This window comes from Elephas maximus, chromosome 9 (genome assembly GCF_024166365.1).
Source record: "Elephas maximus indicus isolate mEleMax1 chromosome 9, mEleMax1 primary haplotype, whole genome shotgun sequence".
Lineage (NCBI taxonomy): Eukaryota > Metazoa > Chordata > Mammalia > Proboscidea > Elephantidae > Elephas > Elephas maximus.
Genome location: NC_064827.1, coordinates 72,104,436 through 72,126,424, shown reverse-complemented (window position 1 = coordinate 72,126,424; position 21,989 = coordinate 72,104,436). Strand labels below are relative to the sequence as shown.

The window sequence follows — 21,989 nt, the reverse complement described above, 5'->3', positions numbered from 1 at the left end:
AGTGCTTTTTGCAGATTACTCCTCTGTGGCCCTGCACCAGCTGAGGTCAAGCCCAAATATCGTTAGAATCACCCTACAGTAGTGGTTCTCATCCTTGGCTGCACATTGGAACCTTCTGAGGAGCTTTCAAAAATACCAGCGTTAGGGCCCCCACTTATAGAGATGCTGATTTTAATTACCCTGGGCTGGAGACCCCGTCACAAATTTTTTTTACATTCCCTAAGTGATTCTCCTGTGCAGCCAAGGTTGGAGTTCCATTGCCCTGTAGGAAACGTTACCCTGAAGGAGTATTTGTCATATTCTGAGTCAAGCTGAATGATGCCAGCTTGGATGAGTTCTCCTCAAGAGTGTTCTTCACCGTGTGAGGCACAGATTGCCACCATTGGCAAGACTAGGCTGAGAGTGTTCACCTGTAGTTTGTATAGGCCAGTCCTGCCAGGTGTGGCTTCTGCCAATTAGTGCTTCAAAGTGGTGGCATGTCAAGCCTGCCAAGTCCTCTGAGCAACATGATGGCAGCCACATAATTTGTCCACTGCTACATGTATGCAACTGTTTTCTTTTGCCATCCCTGAGGAAAAGCAATAAATTAATGAATACTTGCCAGTTTGGTTAGATTAATTGCAATGAAACTCATTCCTTGAAAATCTATTCTCTAATAATTATTGATCTCATGAACTGAGATTAGGTCCTGAGAGGTTGTACAGCTTGATGGGAAGATTTTTGTGGCTATCCATGCTGGTATGGCTCAGCCGTCTATTTTTTTTTTTTTTATTTTAGGGGGTGGATATTGTTGACACATTAGTGTTCTGATTCTTCTGGTGAGAACACCAAGTGACAGCGTGTGGCCTGAGGCTTCTTAACCTCTGCTGCCAAAAACATTAAACCACCTTAAAGCATGATTAGCTTTCTTTTTCTTGTTCTGCTTGTTTTCCTTTACCTGGACCTGACTGTATAATCCATTCAACCAAAACCAAACCCAGGGCTGTCGCTTCGATTCCAACTCATAACGACCCTATAGGACAGAGTGGAACTGCCCCATAGAGTTTCCAAGGAGCGCCTGGTGGATTCAAACTGCTGACCCTTTGGGTAGCAGCCGTAGCACTTAACCACTACGCCCCCAGGGTTTCCTGTATAATTCATATGAGCTGGAAATCTAGAATTAAGTAGCAATGGTACACAGGACCATTGGGAAGAATGGCAGAGGCATTTTACAATTTATCACGCTTGTAAGTAGCAGCACCTCATTTTTCATTTTAAAAGCATTGACTTTTTTTTATTGATAACAAGGAACAGTTAGAACTTCAAGAATCTGACTTCAATTCTAACATAAAAAACCCTTTCATCTCACCTTTTTCTTACCTGCAGTGTATACGTATGTGTAAGTAAATGGCTAAATGCCATTTACTGATCTTTTTTCTTTAACTTCATGATTTTGTTTTTTTTAACTGAACGGTGATTATTCACAAAAGCATTTTGTAATCTGTAAAGTGCGTTTATATGTGAGGGATTATTATCATTTTGATCAGTTTACCAAGCAAAGAAAAAGGCTGAAATTAGTCTCAACTCCTTTGTTTAGAAATGCTTCAGAGTGACTTGAAAAAGCACCATATTTATGCCCACAGAAAATGCACAGTGTTGTAGTGCTGAATCATCCATGCCCAGATTGGAGACCACGTCACTCCAGCTGCATAAATGATGTCACACGCATTTAGAAGCCAGAGTTCCTTGCATTTGCATAGGATCTGGCCTAAGTCTTTTAAAACAAAAAATATCATAGCCTTTCCCTTCAATCCTTTATCAAAAGAGGGTCTGAGTGTCCCTCATTAGTTCTTTCATGAGTGGTTTGTCAGCAAGATACGAAGCGGGTGTTCACTTCCCCCACACAGACTGGAGAAAAAAGTGGATGCTCTGAACTCCTTAGGTCCTTGACTGCTCTGGAAAGGTACAGAGGAAGCCTTGGAAGGAGGACCTGATGCATGTGTCCATGTATCATGCACCTCTGCACACCTCTGGGGCTCGTAGGCAGGGGAGAGTTTCTTGGTGGAATGGAAAATAGTCCTCATGTGTTCTGTGGGGGGAGGACGCTGTTGATCTCCATCGTGGCATAGTTGAAAGAGCCTTCTCTCCAGCTAAAAGACTGAGATTCAAATTCTGACTCTCGTTAACTAGTGGTAAGACCTTGGGGACACCAACCTGTTTCGAGCTTCAGTATCCTTTCCTGTAAAATGGGGATAATGATATTTAAATGAAACAACATTGAAAAGCTTTTAATATAGTTACTTAGTTACCATTCCTTTTCCTGGTGCTTAGTAGAATTTTGAGTTTGAAATCCATGACATATCCCAAAACATAAGCTGCTGGATAACAATGGATCGAAATTACTACTAGGGCTGGTTTAGCAGTGAAGGTTCTATTTCTGGGCAGCAAGATACCACTGGCTCAGGCATTTTTATTTGTCGGGTTAGGAGAAATTACCTTCTGGCCCCTGGAGGAGGAAAACAGCTGCCCTGCAAGAACTATTCTATAATAGTATTTTGTAATATCTAGTAACTCCAGTGATTTTCATACTAGGGCTCTGTGGAGGCACTGTAGGGACATAGGAAGGGGAGGCTGATGGGTAGAACTCCTTCCTATGTATGTATTTGCTATTGTTGAGGTAAAATTCACGTAACATAAAATCAACCATTTTAATGTGTAAAATTTAGTAGCATTTAGTACATCCACAATATTGTATAACCATCACCTCTATCAAGTTCAGAGACATTTTCCCCACCCCAAAAGGAAACACTGTACCCATTAAGTAGTCATTCCTCATTCTTCCCTCCCCAAGTCCCTGGTAACTACTAATCTGCCTTCTATTTCTATGGACTTACTTATCCGAGACATTTTATGTAAATGAAATCATGCAATATTTGTCCTTTTGTGTGTGATTTATTTTACGTAGCATGATGTTTTCAAGGTTCGCTCATGTTGTATCATGTATCAGTACTTCATTTCTTTTCACTGCTGAAACATATTCCAATGTATGGATATACCATATTGTGTTTATCTATTCATCAGTTAATGGACATTTGGGTGGAAGCCATCACTTTTTCAACTAGAGGGTTGCTGCAATGATCTATTTTATGTTTTGTCATTGTATATTAGATTTCACTTGAAGGGAAAGGGCCTTTTCTACGACAAGTTTTAAAACCCCTGATTTAATCCAACTCCCTCATTTTATAGATGGAAGCACAGGATATTAGAATTGGAACAGACCTTAGAAATCATCAGGCCAGTCAGCTCCCTGGTCCAAGAATCCCCGACCTAAGCATACCAACAGAGGAGCAGGGTGTGTCCCAGAAAGTCACTGGATTGGCTTCAGTTAGGTCTGGATTGAAGTCCTTGATCTCTGATTATTGCTTTATGAGCTTGGCCAAGTCACTCTTGTTCTCTGATCTTATCTATAAAATGAGAATGGGTGGATCGTTGTGGTCATCGTATGAAATGATGCGTGCGAGAGTGCCTCATGAAATCTGAGAAAATTTGTCAGTCTTTACTTTAGAATTATGATGATGGTGACAGATAATTTACCAGCTCTGAAGGCAGCCTATTTAAGGTGTGTAAATAATGGTTTTGCTCACCTGAATCATAAAATGATGAAACTAAGCTGAAGGAAGGTAGAAGAGCATGCCCCAAGTCACAAAGCAGAGTAGAAACTGGACCCTACATTCCTTCTCTCAGTGTTGCCATGTGGCTGCATTTGCCTCCAGCTTCTGGTTCACATTCAAAGCTTGGCTTCTAAGATAAAGAAAAAATCAAGAAAATGAACCGAAAATGTCTCCTTTTCTCAAGATATTTTTGCATCCCACGTCTTTCTTTTTTAAAACTTCTGTCAAAAGCAGACATGAATAAACTGCATTCATGATTATTTTAAAAATAAGATGATTATTCCATCAAAGTATTAATTTTTGGAAGGTCAGTTTATCCTTGGGGAAGCCATTTCACTAGTATTGGTCTGCTTTGCCTGGATGTAGATATTTCTGGTAACCAGACTCTTTTTTCAGGAATTATAACCCTCTGGGGTCCCAGAGAAATATAAATGAAGATAGAGCCTGGCTTGGAGAAATCTTAGGGGATCTTATGGATATCATGATGCCACACAATACGTGGGAGCTGGGTTATAGGCTACTCACCTCATTCAAAGGTATATATTTGGAACATGACTTATATAAGGGACAGAAGCCCTTTCCCACAGTAACATTTCACAATCTCCCAGTTTCATTTACCTTCTACCACCATAACAACCAGGTTTGTTATAAAGGGAGGAGTCAGTCTGCCAGGGCCAATTTTACCCTAATTCTAGAGATGTTTGCCTCTGAAGATCTTATTGGGAGCTCAGGTTTTACTTTTTACCTTGATACCAAGCTTGTCGGTTGTATCCTCTGCCATGTTCAGAACCAATAGATTAGACAGATCCCCAGTTTAGGTAGATTCTACATAGAACTAGGATACGGATGAAACATTCTAAGAGAATGTAGTACAAGGAATCTCTGAGTGGCTCAGTTTCTGGGCTGGGGCTTTATAGTATGACCAATGAATGTGGCGATTTCTAATCCTGGAGAAGATTAGGGAAAACACATTACTCAGAGATACTCCAAATTTAGACACCTGCCGTTCAATAGGCAATACAACTTGCTGAAATCCCCTCAGCAATAGGGAAGAGCGGCTCCTAAGCTATCTAGACAAAACATGCCACCATAAGTATAGAACATTATCGTTCTGATCTGAGAATATTCCTCTGGAAACAGTCTTTCAGAAGAATCATCCAGCCATCCCACTGAAGGGTTCTTCCATGTATGCACAACTGACAGTTAATTGAAATTTTGGGGTTTAGTTGATTCCTAAGGATTCCTTTGTGACAAGTACCTTTGAAGATTTCCTATAAATCAGGAGTCTGGGTCACAGAGAGATGGATGTCTGCATATTTGTTTTCATTTCACTTATACCATGTGTACGTTAGAGAAACAGATATTTGTTTATTCAGAGTGTTTATTGAGCACTTACTGTGTGCCAGGGGAAGGCTACAGGAGTGAATTAGTTCACAGGCCAGTAGGGGTGGCAAGACCCTCACATTAACATCTATAAGATGGGAAGTTCTAAGTGCCATAATAGAGGTTCAGACAAATGGTGGAGTGAGGAAGGTGTAAGGAGAGCGTATTTATGATGGGAAGAATATGAAAATCTGACAAGGAGGTGGTCCTCGAGATGAGGCTTAAAGAATGGATAGTATTTGAAACGTGAAAATGAGAAGAAAGACATCCCTGGTAGAGGAAACAAAAGCACAGGACTCTGTTGGGTGACCTTGAGTTGCTCAAGTCAGCTGGAGAGACATACATGTACGTGGTGTGGGTTAGTAGAAAGGAAGGTGGGAATGTAGATGGAGACTGCAGGCCAGGAAGTGGGTGGCCTTGAATATCAAGCCAAAGAAATCAGAGCTTATTTTCCATCCGAACTGCATGAACTCCTTAAGTGTGTCTGTGAGCCCCATCAACTACATAAAAGTGTGTGGATATATGTATTTTTCCTCGAGAAAAGGCCAGAAACTCTTGCATCAAATTTTTAAAAAGTTGGAACCAAACAGTTCTCTTCTCATTGGAGGCTATGAGGAGCTGAAACAGCTTGTCCACGTTTGGATATCGTGGCTTCAAGATGAATTGGGCCCTCCATACCTAGAAAAGTTTCATGTTTCAGATGGTAGTCAGGAAACTAGAAGAATGTACGTGCATTTTCAAATAGGAACAGAAATGACTAATGGTAAGTGCATTATTTTATGTGCAAAAAATAAAATCAGACAACTTTCTTCCACTTGAAAATGTTTAAGCATTAAGTCAGAAATAACCAGGGGATCTTATGGATAAAAGCTTCTTTTGCATGAAGTTTATTGAGAGGGAACCATTTCTGAAACTTACGGGGAATGTGGAATTTCCTGAACTGATGTGATAGCGTCATTTCAGAGGGCCATTAGACAGGAGACGAGCCCCTCTGCCCACAGGTAGGCACACTCTCCCTCTCGCCTGTGCCAGGAGCAGATGGGAAACTTGACGAGCATACAGCCAGTCAGTCACCATTATGGGGGAAATGGCAGTGCTGACTTCTGCGTGGGCTCTTGCAGAGTATTTCAGGTAGTGATGAGGTAGCAAATGTATTTAGAAATTTCCTTACGAGTTGCTCCAGTGAGCCTTAAATGTTCTGGTGCTTTTAAATTCAGGACTTGTTAGCTTTTTGGAAGGAGGCAATGTGACAAAGGTTTTGGTGCCAGCTCTACTCTGCCTCAAATAAGTCACTATACTTTCCTGAGCCTCATTTCCCCATCGGAGAAATAAAAGGGATGCTAGTTCCTGCGGCACTGGGTTTTTTTTTTAGTTCCTGCACTGCCTCTTTCACAAGGAACTGTTTGATGAATGCTTACTGTTTGAGGCGCAGTGGGAAATGCTTTCCACTTATTCCCGTTTCCTCCTCACAACAGCCATGGTCTATGGATGCTATCACTACTTTTGTTTTACAAATGAGGACGCTGAGGCTTGGAGAGGTTAAGTGACATGTCCAACACCACACTACTTGTAAGACACAGACCGAGATTCAAAGCTAAGTCTGTCTAGCTCTTGCCCTGAGAGAGAATAGATGTAAAAGCATTTAGCACACTAAAGAGATGTACACCGATAAAGTATTATTATCTGGGCCAACTGGTGCCTATGCAAGGCTCTTTCTCACTGTCAGTATCAGGGCAGGGACTCATCACCTCCTTCACCAATACCGCACGGTCTTGATTGTCGTAGCTTTATAGTAAGTCTTGAAGTCAAGTGGTGTCAACTGTCAACCCTCCAACTCTGTTCTTCTTCAGTATTGTGTTCCTATTCTACGCCTTTTGTCTTTGCATATAAACTTTAGAATCAGCTTATTGATATCCATGAAATAACTTGCTGGGATTTTGATTGGGATTGTATTGACTCTATCAGAACTCATCTCTTTATTACTGGGGTCAAGTACAGACCATGAGCAAGTACTCAATAAATATCTGTTGTTTGAGTGATTTTTTTTTTTTCTCCTGTGAGGAAGCTCTGCAGCCAGTGAGGTGACCACTTCATTTTAAAAATGTTCAAAACCAGAATGAAAAAAATGTAAGCCAGTGTGCAAAGAACACTGACACAAAGCAGAATCTATATATGAGATAGAGGAAGTACAAGACAGAAAATAATCTGTGTTGTCCCAGGCTGGGGACACTGAAGGTTCAGAAGAAGGCAAGATGAGCCAAAGATTAGGTTGAACCATATGAAATCGCCAATATTAGACTTTTCTGGTACCTCTAAGAGTGGCAGATTTATATGATTCTTTGTAACAGTTGGTCTGGAACGATCCAGGCAGGGTTCTTGAAGGAAGGGGGCTTACATTTGCTTCACTTTGATTTGGTGAGAAAACCAAATATGCTTGGGAGAGGAAGGATGGATGCAGGAAGCTGGGAGAACTGGCTAGGTAGGGGTAGGGAGACACTATAGCAGGCCAGTCCCCTACCCCCATCATGCTTCCAAAAGAGTGTTTTGGGGACAGAGAAGACAGCTCCTTCTCCTTTGCTGCCAATTTCTTACCAATCTTTTCGAATCCGACTCATAGCGACCCTATAGGACAGAGTAGAACTGCCCCATACGGTTTCCAAGGAGCACTTGGTGGATTCGAACTGCTGATCTTTTGGTTAGCAGCCATAGCTCTTAACCACTACACCATCAGGGTTGCCCTTTATAAAATAGTATATGCTTATTGTAGAAAAACTGAAAAACATTAAAAAGGGTACAACACGAAATAAAAATCTACCTCAAATTCTACTATCCAAGGTTAGCATCAACTTTTTTAGTTAATAGCATAATTTTCTTCTGTCTATATTGTTTTATGGAAACCCTGGTGGCTTAGTGGTTGAGTGCTATGGCTGCTAACCAAAAGGTCGGCAGTTGGAATCTACCAGGTGCTCCTTGGAAACCCCATGGGGCAGTTCTACTCTGTCCTATAGGGTCGCTATGAGTCAGAATTGACTTGACAGCAATGGGTTTGGTTTGGTTATATTGTTTTACAGTTGAGGCTATACTATCTAATTTTTGTATGTTGCTTTTATTTTTCTCCATTTCATATGAGAATCATTTCCCCTTCTCATTAGCAACCTTTGTAAACATCGTTTTCATCAAATGGCTGGACTAGCGTTTGCTTCCTTGTTGGTGAATGTTTAGTTTATTTCCAGCATCGTGGACTTAAAGCTAAGTGTGCAATTTAGAATGTTGTTTTAGGAGCGAGAGAGTCCCCAAGGTATCAGGACTTAGAGAGCCAGCCATGCTTTTAATGCCCAGGCTGGAGATCAGAGTGCCTAAGAGTAGAGACCCTGGAGTCAGACTCTTTGGGTGTAAATCCTGTCTCTGCCATTTTCAACTGTGTGAACTAGAGCAAGTTACCTCTGTTCTCTGTATTTTGGTTTTTTCATCCATAAAAGGGAGTTTGCAGTTGGATGTTTTTAAATCTGCAAAGCAATGAGAAGTTCTTAATTTGGAGGGAAAATGTTGCTTATTCCTAAGAGAGTGTTTGCAGTGGGAAATGTCCAATCTGCATGTATTTAAAATAAACTGAAAATATATGTAACTTGGAGTTTTTGTTATATATATATATGGAAAAATAAAGTGTGTGGGAAGGAAGAAGTGGTAAGATAAGTGGGAAAGGAGCTATGGCAACGACAGGTTTAATCTTTGGCTGCGGGGATGGATTTGATTTCCCTCTAATTATCTGCTAGATTAAAAGAAACGAAAGATCAAAATTAAAGCCAGTTTTAGCAATCAATTGAAAGCCCTTGGTTATCACACCAAATGGTTTGCAATATTCTCCAGCTGCTTTCTTTTCTTTTCTTTTTATGCAATTTCCATTTCTTCCCTCACTTTAAGTAGCTTAGGAGCCCTTTGCAACTCTCATCACAGAGACTAACGTGAAGGAGGTGCGAAAAGGGTGGAATCTGAGCAGTTAAGAGTAGTAGCATCCACCCCCAAGCTCATCCCCTGCTGGACGCTGATATTACGTGTAAGAATCATCAGCGCTCTCCACGTCTTCCTGGCGAGCCAGCTTTTCAGAGTGTGCTCTTCCTGCCTGGTTGATGTCTTCATTTGCTTAGAGAAGATTCACTTTCCTTCTCCAGACTGTACTGGGCCTCTGCAGCACTAGAGGCCATTCCTGAGAAGCTGCTAACACATGAATGAATAAATGAATGAGTATTGAAGGTCTGTTGTGCTGGGTCATGTGCTACCTGGCAGGACAGAATGTGAGGCTCTCAGCGCCCTGAAAGAACTCCAGAACGTCCCTAGCCACAGCATTCAGAGAAGTTCCGAACCGGAAACAACCTACCTGTCCACCAACAGAAGAATGTACTACTTACGGATATTCACTTGCTGGACTGCTGTCAGTGAAAATGGGCAAACTACGGCTCCATGCTTCTCTCAAACATTATGATGAGCAAAAGCAGAAAGTCACAAGGGAATGTATACAGTATGGTTCCAATTAAATAACATTCAAAACCAGAAAAATCTCTATTTTATATAGATGCAACTCTAATTGGTAAAAAATATGAAGAAAACCGAGAAATAGTGATCAGAGAGTTTTTAATAGTTACTTTTGGGCAGGGATGGGTAGGGGGAGGTGTGATCTGAGAGCAGATCCTGGCTATGTTCTGATTTTTAACCTGGGTGGGGCTACATATGTATTAGAATTATTTAAACATACATACCTATTTTATACATTCTACTGTTTTACTGTATGTATGATACCAAACCCATTGCCGTCAAGTCGATTCTAACTCATAGCGACTCTATAGAACTGAGTACAGCTGCCCATAGGGTTTCCAAGGAGCGGCTGGTAGATATGAACTGCCAATCTTTTGGTTAGCAGCCAGGCTCTTAAGTACTGCGCCACCAGGGCTCTGTATGTATGATAGATGACAAAATTCATAGGTGGAATAAAGAAGTCCAGTGTGGCAGTATTATAGTGAGTGAGCAGAGGAGGTGTCAGGAGATACGGCCAGATGTTGCAGGGCCTAATGGTCTAATTTTGTTATTCATCCTAAAAACAAAGGACAGATTCTAAACAGCAGGGCAGCATGATGAGGTTTGTGTTTTAAAATGATCACCTTGGCTGCAGTATGAAAAATAAACGAAATGAGGCAGAGGTAGATGGGGTTACAGTTAATAGTTATGGGAGATAATGGCCACGTGGATTAGTTGGTGGTGGTAGGATGGAGAGAAATATTTGTATTCAAGAGGTATGTAGGAGGATGAATGGATAGGACTTGGTGATGAACTAGCTATGCGAGGAGAGGGCAAAGAAGGATCCAAGAAAGGGGCCCAGATTTGTCAAAATTGGGTGACCGTTGGTGCTAGTCACTGAAGTGGGAAACCCTGGGGAAGTACAGGGCAGTATGATGACAGGTCATGAGACTTCCTGTACTGTCTAACAGGCAGTTGGGTACATGGGCAGGGGGCTCACAAAATGGGTGGGGCTCATTACACTGATAAGCATTCGCTAGAGCAGGCCCTGGCTGTCCACCTAGGCAGACTAGATGGCTGTCTATGTCAAGTGACTACAGTGGTAAGTGTAGTAAAGTGGAATGAGCCCAGGACAGGAAGTGTGGATTAAGATTCTGACTCTGCCACTCTTTCTGGTACGTTCTTTAACTCAGCTCACAGCATTTAGTCCCTAGCAGCATGCTTATAGAGCTCAGCCCCGCTCACTGGTTCAGTTGCTGGGCACAGAAACATCTTGTCTTCATTTTGCATACCCTCCATGTTGCCTTCATTTACTTTTAGGTTTTTGGAATTTTGCAGGTGCCTTGGTGTCCTTAACAAGCATGTGGTCCCAGTTGTAAATTGTGCCCACATCTGGCAGCAGGAGTGCTGGAGGAACTAAAATTGTGGAACAGGCAGAGAGGATTTCTCCAAAGCACCTGCTTTACCGGGCTTCCCCAAATTAGTGTCTTCTGCTGCTTATTATCATTATTGCCACCATCGCCCCACACACCTGTATAGCAGTTTGCAGTTTATAGTTATTTCAAAGCTATTTATCTTAAATAATACTCATACATGTAAAATAGGCAGAGTTGGAGTCATTATCCCCATTTCACAGGTGAGGAAACCAAGACTTGGAGAGACACCACGACATTCCACAGGCCGTGATTCACTGGAAGAAGTTGGCCACAGTTGGTATTAGGACTCCACATGTCCAGGAGAGTCAATGCCAGTGATGGGAGCTTTACCTGTGTGCTAAATCTCCGATCTGAGTCATGAGATATGTTGTGTTTCTGCACACCATAACCTCTCTGAGATGCTGCAGGGGATTCTGATTAGAAACAGTTCTCAGAGTCCTGATTCAGAAGGAGGACTGGAAATCATCTGCTAGGAGGGAAGGTCGAAGGAGCTGAGAATATTTAGCTTGGAGAAAAAACAACTCCAGGAGGTAGGATTACCATTTTTAGCATGAAAGGCTGTTATGTGGGAGAGGGTATAAATTCTTTGGAGGCCTTAATGGGTAGAACAAGGAACCATAGCTGAAATTTTCAGAGAGATTTAAGGTCAATGAAAGAAAGGAAAAAAAAAAAAAAGTTACTCTGCCTGAAATGATAAAGGCTGACTCAAAGGAGTAGTGAGTTTCATGTAGGTAGAAGTATTCAAGCCAACATTAATTAACCATGTGAAGGTGTCACTTTGATAACTGAGGTGCATCTGACCTATTCAGTTGCCACATATGCATGCAAAAGTTGGATAATGAGAAAGGAAGACAAAAGAAGATCTGATGATGCATTGAAACCATGGTGCTGGCGAAGAATATTGAATATCCATGGACTGCCAAAAGAGCAAACAAATCAGTCTTAGAAGAAATACAACCAGGTTGTTCCTTAGAAACAAGGATGGCAAGACTTCAACTTGCTTACTTTGGACATGTGATCAGGAAAGACCAATTGCTAGAAAAGATCATCATGTTTGGTAAAGTAAAGGGCAAACAAAAAGGAAGAAAACTTCAATGAGATGGATTGACCCAATATCCACAACAATGGACTCAAACATACCAATGATGATAAAGATGGAGCAGGACTGGCCAACATTTTGTTCTGTTAAATAAGGTTGCCACGAGTCAGAGGTGACTCAATAGCAGCTAATAACAACAAAGGGAAGGAGCACCAACTTTGAAATCAAGCAGGCTTGGCTTCAGTTCTAGTTCTACCTCTTAAGGTCATATAATCTTGGAAAAGTCACTTAACCTTTGCATCCCCATTTCCTTGTTTGTAAAATGGGGATAATGGTGCCTACATTGCAGGTTGGTTGTGAGGGTGAAGTAAGATACCAAGTGTAAAGTACCTGGCAGAACTCAGGGTATATTCACTCACAAATATCTATTGAGTTCCTGCTATGTGCATGACATATGTCATCTGATTTAATTTTCATCAGTTTGCATGTAAGTGGGCCTCTAGCATTTGTGGGGTCTGAGAAAGAGTACAAATTGAGGTCCCAGTCTCCTGCCCACCTCCTCCTCTCTTCCTGCTCCTGGCTCCATTCTCATAGCAAGTGGTGGGTAGCACTCCAATTCATACATCCGACTCCCATTCCCAACAGGCTCCCCTTGACCATCCCTCAGGTCTAGGGCTGAGCACACCAGAAACCCCATTTGCCTTTGAGTAGATGGACTCTAGCAATTTAGGAGGGGAGTTCCAGGGCACCCAGAGCAAGTGTCCAGAAAGGGTGGGACTAAGCTCCATGTAGGCATGTCTCCTTGCCCCACGGAAAGGGGGGCTGCCAGAGGAGGGCTGGAGTGGGACCTTCTGAAGTGCAGGGCCCGAAGTAGGGGCTGGTTGTCAGGGTCTAAGTGCAGTACTTTCTGCAAGATTCTGCTTAGTTACCTTAGCCGTGCTCGGCCAAGAGCCATACTGGGGCCTCAGTGACAGGCTGACAAGAAGGAAATGAGGCCGAAAAAGTAGGGGGCTAGGAGGAGTAGGATATCAGGACAGGGCCAGCAGCCCAAATTATAATATCTGTAGAGAAAAGTTGAACTCAGTTTCCTTCTGGGTCAGGCTTTTGCTTCTGCAGTAGTGGAATCTGTGGGCAATACGTGGCAGGAGTCTCCTGATTCTGGGCTATCTGTCCAATTTGAGGACAAACTGAGAGTCCAAGTCCCTCCCCGGATGATGGTGGGTAAAGGGAGGAAATGAGAATGGCAAGACCAGATCTCAGCCACCAGCCTGGACTTTAGGATAGAATTGCAGCCCTGTTAGAATAGCCCACTGGGTCAACCGGCAGCAGGAAGGGCACAGCTGGGCATCACATTCTGGGTTTGAGTCAGCAAGATCACCCCCAGACTCTCCCTCTACTGGCGTCTTGGAGTCTGCTAATGTATTCCCTACTAAGGTCCCTGCATGACCCAAATGGTTTGCACTCTACTGCTAATCTAAAGGTTGGAGATTTTAACCCACCCAGTGGTACCGTGGAAGAAAAGGCCTGGAGATTGGCTTCCTTTAAGATTACAGCCAAAAAAACCCTATGGAGCAGTTCTACTCTGTAAACACATGGGGTTGCCATGAGTTGGAACCGACTCGAAGGCAACTGACAACAACAACGATGTATTCCCTGCTGAGGTCAGCACAGGCTGTAGGGCTGAATGGGAGATCCCTTGGGTGCAGGACCTTAGAGGTTCAGCTGAGTGGGGGCTGAGGGGCAGAGGCTGCCCATGCTGTAGATCGATGGTTCCCAAACTATATCGGGCATCAGAATTATCTGGAGGATTTGTTAAACCCCAGATTGCTGAGAACCACCTCCAGAATTCCTGATTTATTTGCATTTCTAATATGTTCCCAGGTGATACTGCTGGTTCAGGTACAACATTTTGAGAAACACTTGCCTGCCAGCCCCAGTCCTTGTTTCTTTCTCGAACTATTTGAAGGCAGGCCAGGAGTCCCTCAGCCCCTGCTGGAGTTTGGCACTGTGCTTTCAGTCGAGCAGTCATTCTTAGGCATGAGAGATGGACGATGTGTCTGGTGGAGGAGGCCACTGGAGACAGGTTGCCAATAACAGAGAACACATACACTCTACTTATAGGTGTCACATACATTGCTTGTGACCACAGAACTTAAAAAGCAAATCAGGGCTACTTCATAAAGGCACACTTTTTAATCTGTATCCTTTCCCTGCCTTTCTATATGGATTTCTCAAGACAAGTAAAATACTAAATGACTGTAAAATCTAACCTTTAAGGCACAACCAAACTCTTTAAAAATAATTCCTCATTAGAGGGAAAATGTAGATTTTTCCCCCTCTTCATTCCCTTCCAGCTGGTTTGCAGGCAGAGTCCTAAAACACTCTTAATTTTGACTCAGCCTTTCTCTACAAGAGAACAAGTGGTGGGGAAACATTTTTTTCTCTAGGCAACAGCTACATTTCTGTCTCATTTGTTTAGCTTTGCACTATAACATGGCAGCTTGTGAGGCTGCTATTTGAACCTAGGTCCTTCTAGGAGTGCATCGTTCATGACCAGTAAATATATCAGGTTGCAGGATTTAGCCATTTAATTATTGAAAATGGGAATGCTTCCTCGCCTCATAATACTTGAAAAGGGAACAATAGGCAAATCCTATTTCACTCCCAAATTTCATTGTTGTTCTGAACCACTTCATATTTCAGCATTATCTGATTACCCCAATGTTGTGAGCTCTATTTTTCCTCAGGGAATTTGGGAGCAGAGTTACTTTGTTCCAATCCATGGAAAAGTCCAAAACACAGTAAACAGGTCGTCATAGCACCATTTGGTTTGTCCTTGGTTCTGTAAATGTCCTTGCTGGGAATGGATCTTGAAGCAATACTTTATAAATGTGGAGGTAGCATTGTGTAAGGAGCTCTGATGGTGTAGTGGTTAAATGCTTGGCTGCTAAACACAAGGTCAGTGGGTCGAACCCACCTGTTAATCCATGGAGAAAGATGTGGCAGTCTGCTTCCATAAAGATTACAGCCTTTCATCTGGGTCTTGAATGCTGGCAGGCGACCATCTGAGATGCATCAATTGGTCTCAACTCACCTGGAGTAGGGAAGAATGAAGAACACCAAAAACACAAGGTAATTATGAGCCCAGGAGACAGAGGGGGCCACATAAACCACAGACTACATCAGCCTGAGACTGGAAGAATTAGACGGTTCCTGGCTACAACTGATGACTGCCCTGACAGGGAATATAACGCAGAATCCTTGAAGGAGCAGGAGAACAGTGGGATGCAGACCTCATATTCTTGTAAAAAGACCAGACTTAATAGTCTGACTGAGACTGGGGGGACCCCAGAGGTCATGGTCCCCAGACCTTCTGTTAGCTCAAGACTGGAACCATTCCCAGAGCCAACTCTTCAGACAAGGATTGGACTGGACTATAAGACAGAAAATGATACTGGTGAGGAGTGAGTTTCTTGGCTCAAGTAGACATGTGAGACTATGTGGGAAGCTCCTATCTGGAGGCGAGATGAGAGGGCAGAGGGGGACAGGAGCTGGCTGAATGGACATGGGGAATACAGGGTGCAGAGGAGGAGTATGCTGTCTCATTAGGGGGAGAACAACTAGGAGTACATGTTGTTGTTGTTGTTGTTAGGTGCCATGGAGTTGGTTCTGACTCATAGAAACCTTGTGCACAACAAAACAAAACACTGCCTGGTCCTGAGCCATCCTTACAATCACTGTTAGGCTTGGGCTCGTTGTTGCAGCCACTGTGTCAATCCACCTCGTTGAGGGTCTTCCTCTTATCCACTGACCCTGTACTCTGCCAAGCATGATGTCCTTCTCCAGGGACTGATCCCTCCTGATGACATGTCCAAAGTATGTAAGACAGTCTCGCCATCCTTGCTTCTAAGGAGCATTCTGGTTGTACTTCTTCCAAGACAGATTTGTTTGTTCTTTTGGCAGTCCATGGTATACTCAAAATTCTTTGCCAGTACCACAATTGAAAGGTGTCAATTCTTCTTCGATCTTTCTTATTCATTGTCCAGCTTTCACATGCATATGATGTGATTGAAAATACCATGGCTTGGGTCAGGCGCACCTTCGTTTTCAAGGTGACATCTTTGCTCTTCAACACTTTAAAGAGATCCTTTGCAGCAGATTTATGTAATGTGTCTTTTGATTTCTTGACTGCTGCTTCCATGGCTGTTGATTGTGGATCCAAGTAAAATGAAATCCTTGACAACTTCAGTCTTTCTCCATTTATCATGATGTTGCTCATTGGTCCAGTTGTGAGGATTTTTGTTTTCTTTATGTTGAGGTGTAATCCATACCGAAGGCTGTGGTCTTTGATCTTCATTAGTAAGTGCTTCAAGTCCTCTTCACTTTCAGCAAGCATGTCATCTGCATAACGCAGGTTGTTAATGAGTCTTCCTCCAATCCTGATGCCCAGTTCTTCTTCATATACTCCAGCTTATTGTATTATTTGCTCAGCATACAGATTGAATAGGTATGGTGAAAGAATACAACCCTGACACACACCTTTCCTGACTTAAAACCAATCTGTATCCCCTTGTTCTGTCCACACAACTGCCTCTTGACCTATGGAAAGGCTCCTCATGAGCACAATTAAGTGTTCTGGAATTCCCATTCTTCACAATGTTACCCATAATTTGTTATGATCCACACAGTCAAATGCCTTTGCATAGTCAATAAAACACAGGTAAGCATCCTTCTGGTATTCTGTGCTTTCAGCCAGGATCCATCTGACATCAGCAATGATATCCCCAGTTCCACGTCCTCTTCTGAAACCAGCCTGAATTTCTGGCAGTTCCCTGTCGATATACTGCTGCAGCTGTTTTTGAATGATCTTCAGCAAAATTTTGCTTGCATGTGATATTAATGATATTGTTCTGTAATTTCCACATTCTGTTGGATCACCTTTCTTGGGAATAGGCATAAATGTGGATCTCTTCCAGGCAGTTGGCCAGGAAGCTGTCTACCATATTTCTTGGCATAGATGAGGGAGCACCTCCAGCGCTGCATCTGTTTGTTGAAACATCTCAATTGATGTTCCATCAATTCCTGGAGCCTTGTTTTTCACCAATGCCTTAAGAGCAGCTTGGACTTCTTCAGTACCATCAGTTCCTGATCATATGCCACCTCTTGAAATGGCTGAACATCGACTAATTCTTTTTGGTATAATGACTCTGTGTATTCCTTCCATCTTCTTTTGATGCTTCCTGTGTTGTTTAATATTTTCCCCATAGAATCCTTCACTATTGTAACTCGAGGCTTGAATTTTTTCTTCAGTTCTTTCAGCTTGAGAAATGCTGAGCGTGTTCTTCCCTTTTGGTTTTCCATCTCCAGCAGTTTGCACATGTCATTATAATAGTTTCCTTTGTCTTCTCGAGACGCCCTTTGAAATCTTCTGCTCAGTTCTTTTCCCTCATCATTTCTTCCTTTTGCTTTAGCTGCTCGACATTCGAGAGCAAATTTCAGAGTCTCCTCTGACATCCATCTTGGTCTTTTCTTTCTTTCCTGTCTTTTCAGTGACCTCTTGCTTTCTTCATGGATGATGTCCTTGATGTCATTCCACAACTCGTCTGGTCTTCGGTCACTAGTGTTCAGTGCATCAAATCTATTCTTGAGATGATCTCTAAATTCCGGTGGGATATACTCAAAGTCATATTTTGGCTCTCGTGGACTTGCTCTGATTTTCTTCAGTTTCAGCTTGAACTTGCGTATGAGCAATTGGTGGTCTGTTCCACAGTGGGCCCCTGACCTTGTTCTGACTGATGATATTGAGCTTTTCCATTGTCTCTTTCCACAGATGTAGTCAATTTGATTTCTGTGTGTTCCGTCTGGTGAGGTCCCTGTGTATAGTCGCCGTTTATGTTGGTGAAAGAAGTCGTTGGTCTTGCAAAATTCTGTCATTCGATCTCCAGCATTGTTTCTATCACCAAGGCCATAGTTTCCAACTACTGATCCTTCTTCTTTGTTTCCAACTTTTGCATTCCAATCGCCAGTAATTATCAATGCATCTTGACTGCATGTTTGATCAATTTCAGGCTGCAGCAGCTGATAAAAATCTATTTCTTCATCTTTGGCCCTAGTGGTTGGTGTGTAAATTTGAACAATAGTCGTATTAACTGGTCTTCGTTGTAGGCGTTTGGATATTATCCTATCACTTACAGCGTTGTACTTCAGGATGGATCTTGAAACGTTCTTTTTGCCGATGAATGCAACACCATTCCTCTTCGAGCTGTCATTCCCAGCATAGTAGACTATATGATTGTCTGATTCAAAATGGCCAATACCAGTCCATTTCAGCTCACTAATGCCTAGGATATCTATGTTTATGCGTTCCATTTCATTTTTGATGATTTCCAATTTTCCTAGATTCATACTTTGTACATTCCAGGCTCCGATTATTAATGGATGTTTTGCAGCTATTTCTTCTCATTTTGAGTCACTCCACATCAGCAAATGAAGGTCCTGAAAGCTTTTCTCCATCCACATCATTAAGGTTGACTCTACTTTGAGGAGGCAGCTGTTCCCCAGTCATCTTTTGAGTGCCTTCCAACCTGGGGGGCTCATCTTCCAACACCGTAATAGACAATGTTCCACTGCTATTCATAAGGTTTTCACTGGCTAATGCTTTTCAGAAGTGGACTGTTGGGTCCTTCTTCCTAGTCTGTCTTAGTCTGGAAGCTCAGCTGAAACCTGTCCTCCATGGGTGACCCTGCTGGTATGTGAATACCGGTGGCATATCTTCCAGCATCACAGCAACACACAAGCCCCCACAGTACGACAAACTGACATAGTACACAGCAAGGTGTATAGAAGTTTTTGTATGAGACTGACTTTGTAACCTTTCCCTTAAAGCACAATAAAAGAAAAAAAAAAAAGAGAGAGAGAGAGAAAAGAAAAAAAAAAAAAGGATTGCAGCCTTAGAAACCCTGTGGGGCAGTTCTACTCTGTCCTATAGTGTCTCTATGAGTTGGAACACCAGTGTAATTTTTGGTTTTATAGCATCCTGTAATGGAATAGAGTCAAATGGGCCTGGGTTTGAATCTTGACTTTCCCTCTTTCTTACTGTGAAAACTGGGGCAGCTGCTTCTCAAAGTCTCAGTTTCTTCATCTGTAAATGTGAATGATGGTAATAACTACTTAACAGGGTTATTGTGATTATTAAATGAATTAAAGTACTTAAGTATATAGCAATGCCTGGACATGGTAAGCATTTAATAAGTGGTAGTTATTTTATAATTAACCTTATTGTTGTTGTGATATAAAGTGCCTATTAGAGTGCTGAGCACACAGGAGAATTTCGATAAATGGTAATTATTATTATTGTTATTATCCTTTTCATTATCATCATTATAATTCTTACAGAGGGACCTTTATTAAAATATGCGCTTTTCTGCTGCACAAATTATGTGTGTTTTATTTTTTAAGACATTGGATCCAATAGGAATTTGTGTAAGTGGACAGCTTAATGAAGTTTAGTAAGATTAAATCAACGGTGCTCATATAGTTTAATTAAGATAATCTGTGATGCAAAACATTTGTCCAATTTGTGCCTCAAATTGAAAATTGGTTCCATAGATTTTCATGAACTTCTCTTTGTTGTGCCATGGTTATGGGGACATTAACTAAGGACAGTCTTCCCATGGAAAGGCAGCTTAGATCATGAGACACGCTGTGTGAATCAAGGTCCTGAGCACAGCCTTAGTCCTGCCACTGCTGCTCTCTGAGCTTGACCTTGGCAATGACCCATACCGCTCTGGGCTGTGGTTTTGTCATCTCTCGAGTCTGTTATGGTGTGAAAATGCTGTGATTCTTTAACTGCATGTGATTTATTCCCTTTGAAAATAGATAAAAAAAAATAAAAAGGAAGATTTTATCCTTTAAAAATCTTAGTCTCTGCAAAATTTGCTAGTTGCTTTTAAACCACCAGGTGCCAGGTATTTGCGGGAGGCTTAGTTGGAAGTCGTGTTTATCATCTGGAGTGTACGTGCTTGCATTAAATGTGTTTTTGACGGTCTTTCACCATCCCGTTTCTTGCTTCCAACCAGAATGATTTGCTTCTCCATTGCATTTGGAAGAAGCTCTGTAGTCCTAGCTTATGTGTTAATTAGTTTGAAGAAGAGAAACAGGATTGTCTTTCTAAAAATAGTTGTGGAAATAGAAGGCCATTTTTGGTGCCGTTACAATCTGACTACTTCATAAGGGTGACATTACAAGGCTTTGCATTTATCCTCTGCCCAAGTTCATTGTTGGATCTTTGAAATTGGTGAACACTGCAGTGCTTGCAATTAGGGGATAGTATGGTGCTCATTTCTATGCTTAACTATCGTAGATGTGGCCCAGTGTCTCCCAGGGTTTGAATCTTAGCACTTATCCTACCAGTTGTTCTCTTTACCCAGCACACATAGGGGGTGCATTGGCATGATTATGGGAAATCTTTCCTCTGGTCTTGTTGACTTTGCCTGTGATGGCATAATATGCAAACGCATGATTTCAGTGAAGTGAATGAACAAATATCACCATGGGCAGGGTAATATAAGGAAGGGAAGGAGCACTGGAGTTGGGAGACCTGGGTCCTAGTCCTAGCTCTGCCCCTGATTTGTTTTACCTGCACACACACTGTGTGCCAGGCATGGTATTAGGGCCTGTGAATGCAAAGATAATAAAGCCTGGGTCCTCTGTCCAGCTCTGTCATCTGGGTTTGCTTCATCTCTTCACTGAGACGGCTGGGCTTGATTGCTGAGGGCCCTTTCTGCTTTAACTTTCTGTGTAGTTCAGTTGTTGATAATAATAGTAATAACTCTCAGGGCTGTTATTCGGGTAGGCATTTTGGGAGAACACCAGGAGCAGGTGAATCTCTGGATGGGTGCCAAATTATAGATGGCTCCAAAAAGCATGCTCAGTTTATGAGCTTGGTTATATCCTACCTAAGGTTTGTTGTTGTTGAGGGTGGGTTCATAAACTGGTTCTTGGCTCCTTGCTCATTCTTGGTAGTTGGGAAATGCTTTGGTTAGTTTTCTATTGGCTCTTATCGGCATTCAAATCATTTTATAAATCAAACCCAGATGACAGATCCTAGTACTCCAAATTAGGATCTCAGAATTGGTAGAGGCATGGTATCTTCTTGATTTTTGATGTTTCATAATCATTTTATAACGGGTTCTGATTATTCATTCAAATTTGTATTTTTTTTCTTTTAGCTTACTTTATATTTCAGTTATTTTTGGGCATATCACTTCATTTCCCCGTTTTTCCCCTTCCTAAGCTATGTGTAACAATCTGAATTAAAGGAATTACATTCATATAGATGTAATAATGTATTGGACTATTTATCACATCTTTGCCCATATTTAAGCTGTCTTTAGGAATGAGCCCTACCCCTTTCTGAGCTTTATCTGTGAAACTGGGAACACAATCGTTAGAATCTTTGAAGGAGGTCCGATAAATAGCTCTCTCTTCCACCTAGGTCTGAATTAATTGAGAATAAGAAAAAGAATAAGGAGGCTAAAGGCCAAAATATCACCTTCATTATGAAAAAGCTGATGCTGTAGAATGTGTCTTTTACCCGTGGGCAAATGAGCTTCCTGATGCTGAATGCAGAGCTAAACTCATGCTGCTGGCCCTTCACCCACACCCCACACATGGGGCCAAGCTAGCTCCTGGCGAGCAGCAGAAGTGAGCTTCCTGTGGGCAGCTTGCTCTTAAGAGGAAGGAGAGGAAGCAGCGGGGGCTGCATTTGCCGACTTTCTGCTTCCAACTTGCCAGTCCAAACAAGCATTCTATTTCCTCAGGAGTAGGGAGGAGTCCCTGGTTGGTACAAAGGGTTAATGCACTCAGCTGCTAACCAAAAGGCTGGACATTCCAGCTCATCCAGAGTTGCCTTGAAAGAAAGGCCTGGCAATCTACTTCTGAAAAGTCAGCCATCAAAAATCCTGTGGAGTA

General features: G+C 42.2%; 1 protein-coding gene across 1 annotated transcript in view; it reads left to right on the top strand.

Annotated features, from left to right (window-relative positions):
* The window catches only part of TTLL11 (tubulin tyrosine ligase like 11), a 306,701-nt gene that overhangs the window by 121,701 nt on the left and 163,011 nt on the right, over positions 1 to 21,989 (top strand). The window lies entirely within an intron of this gene.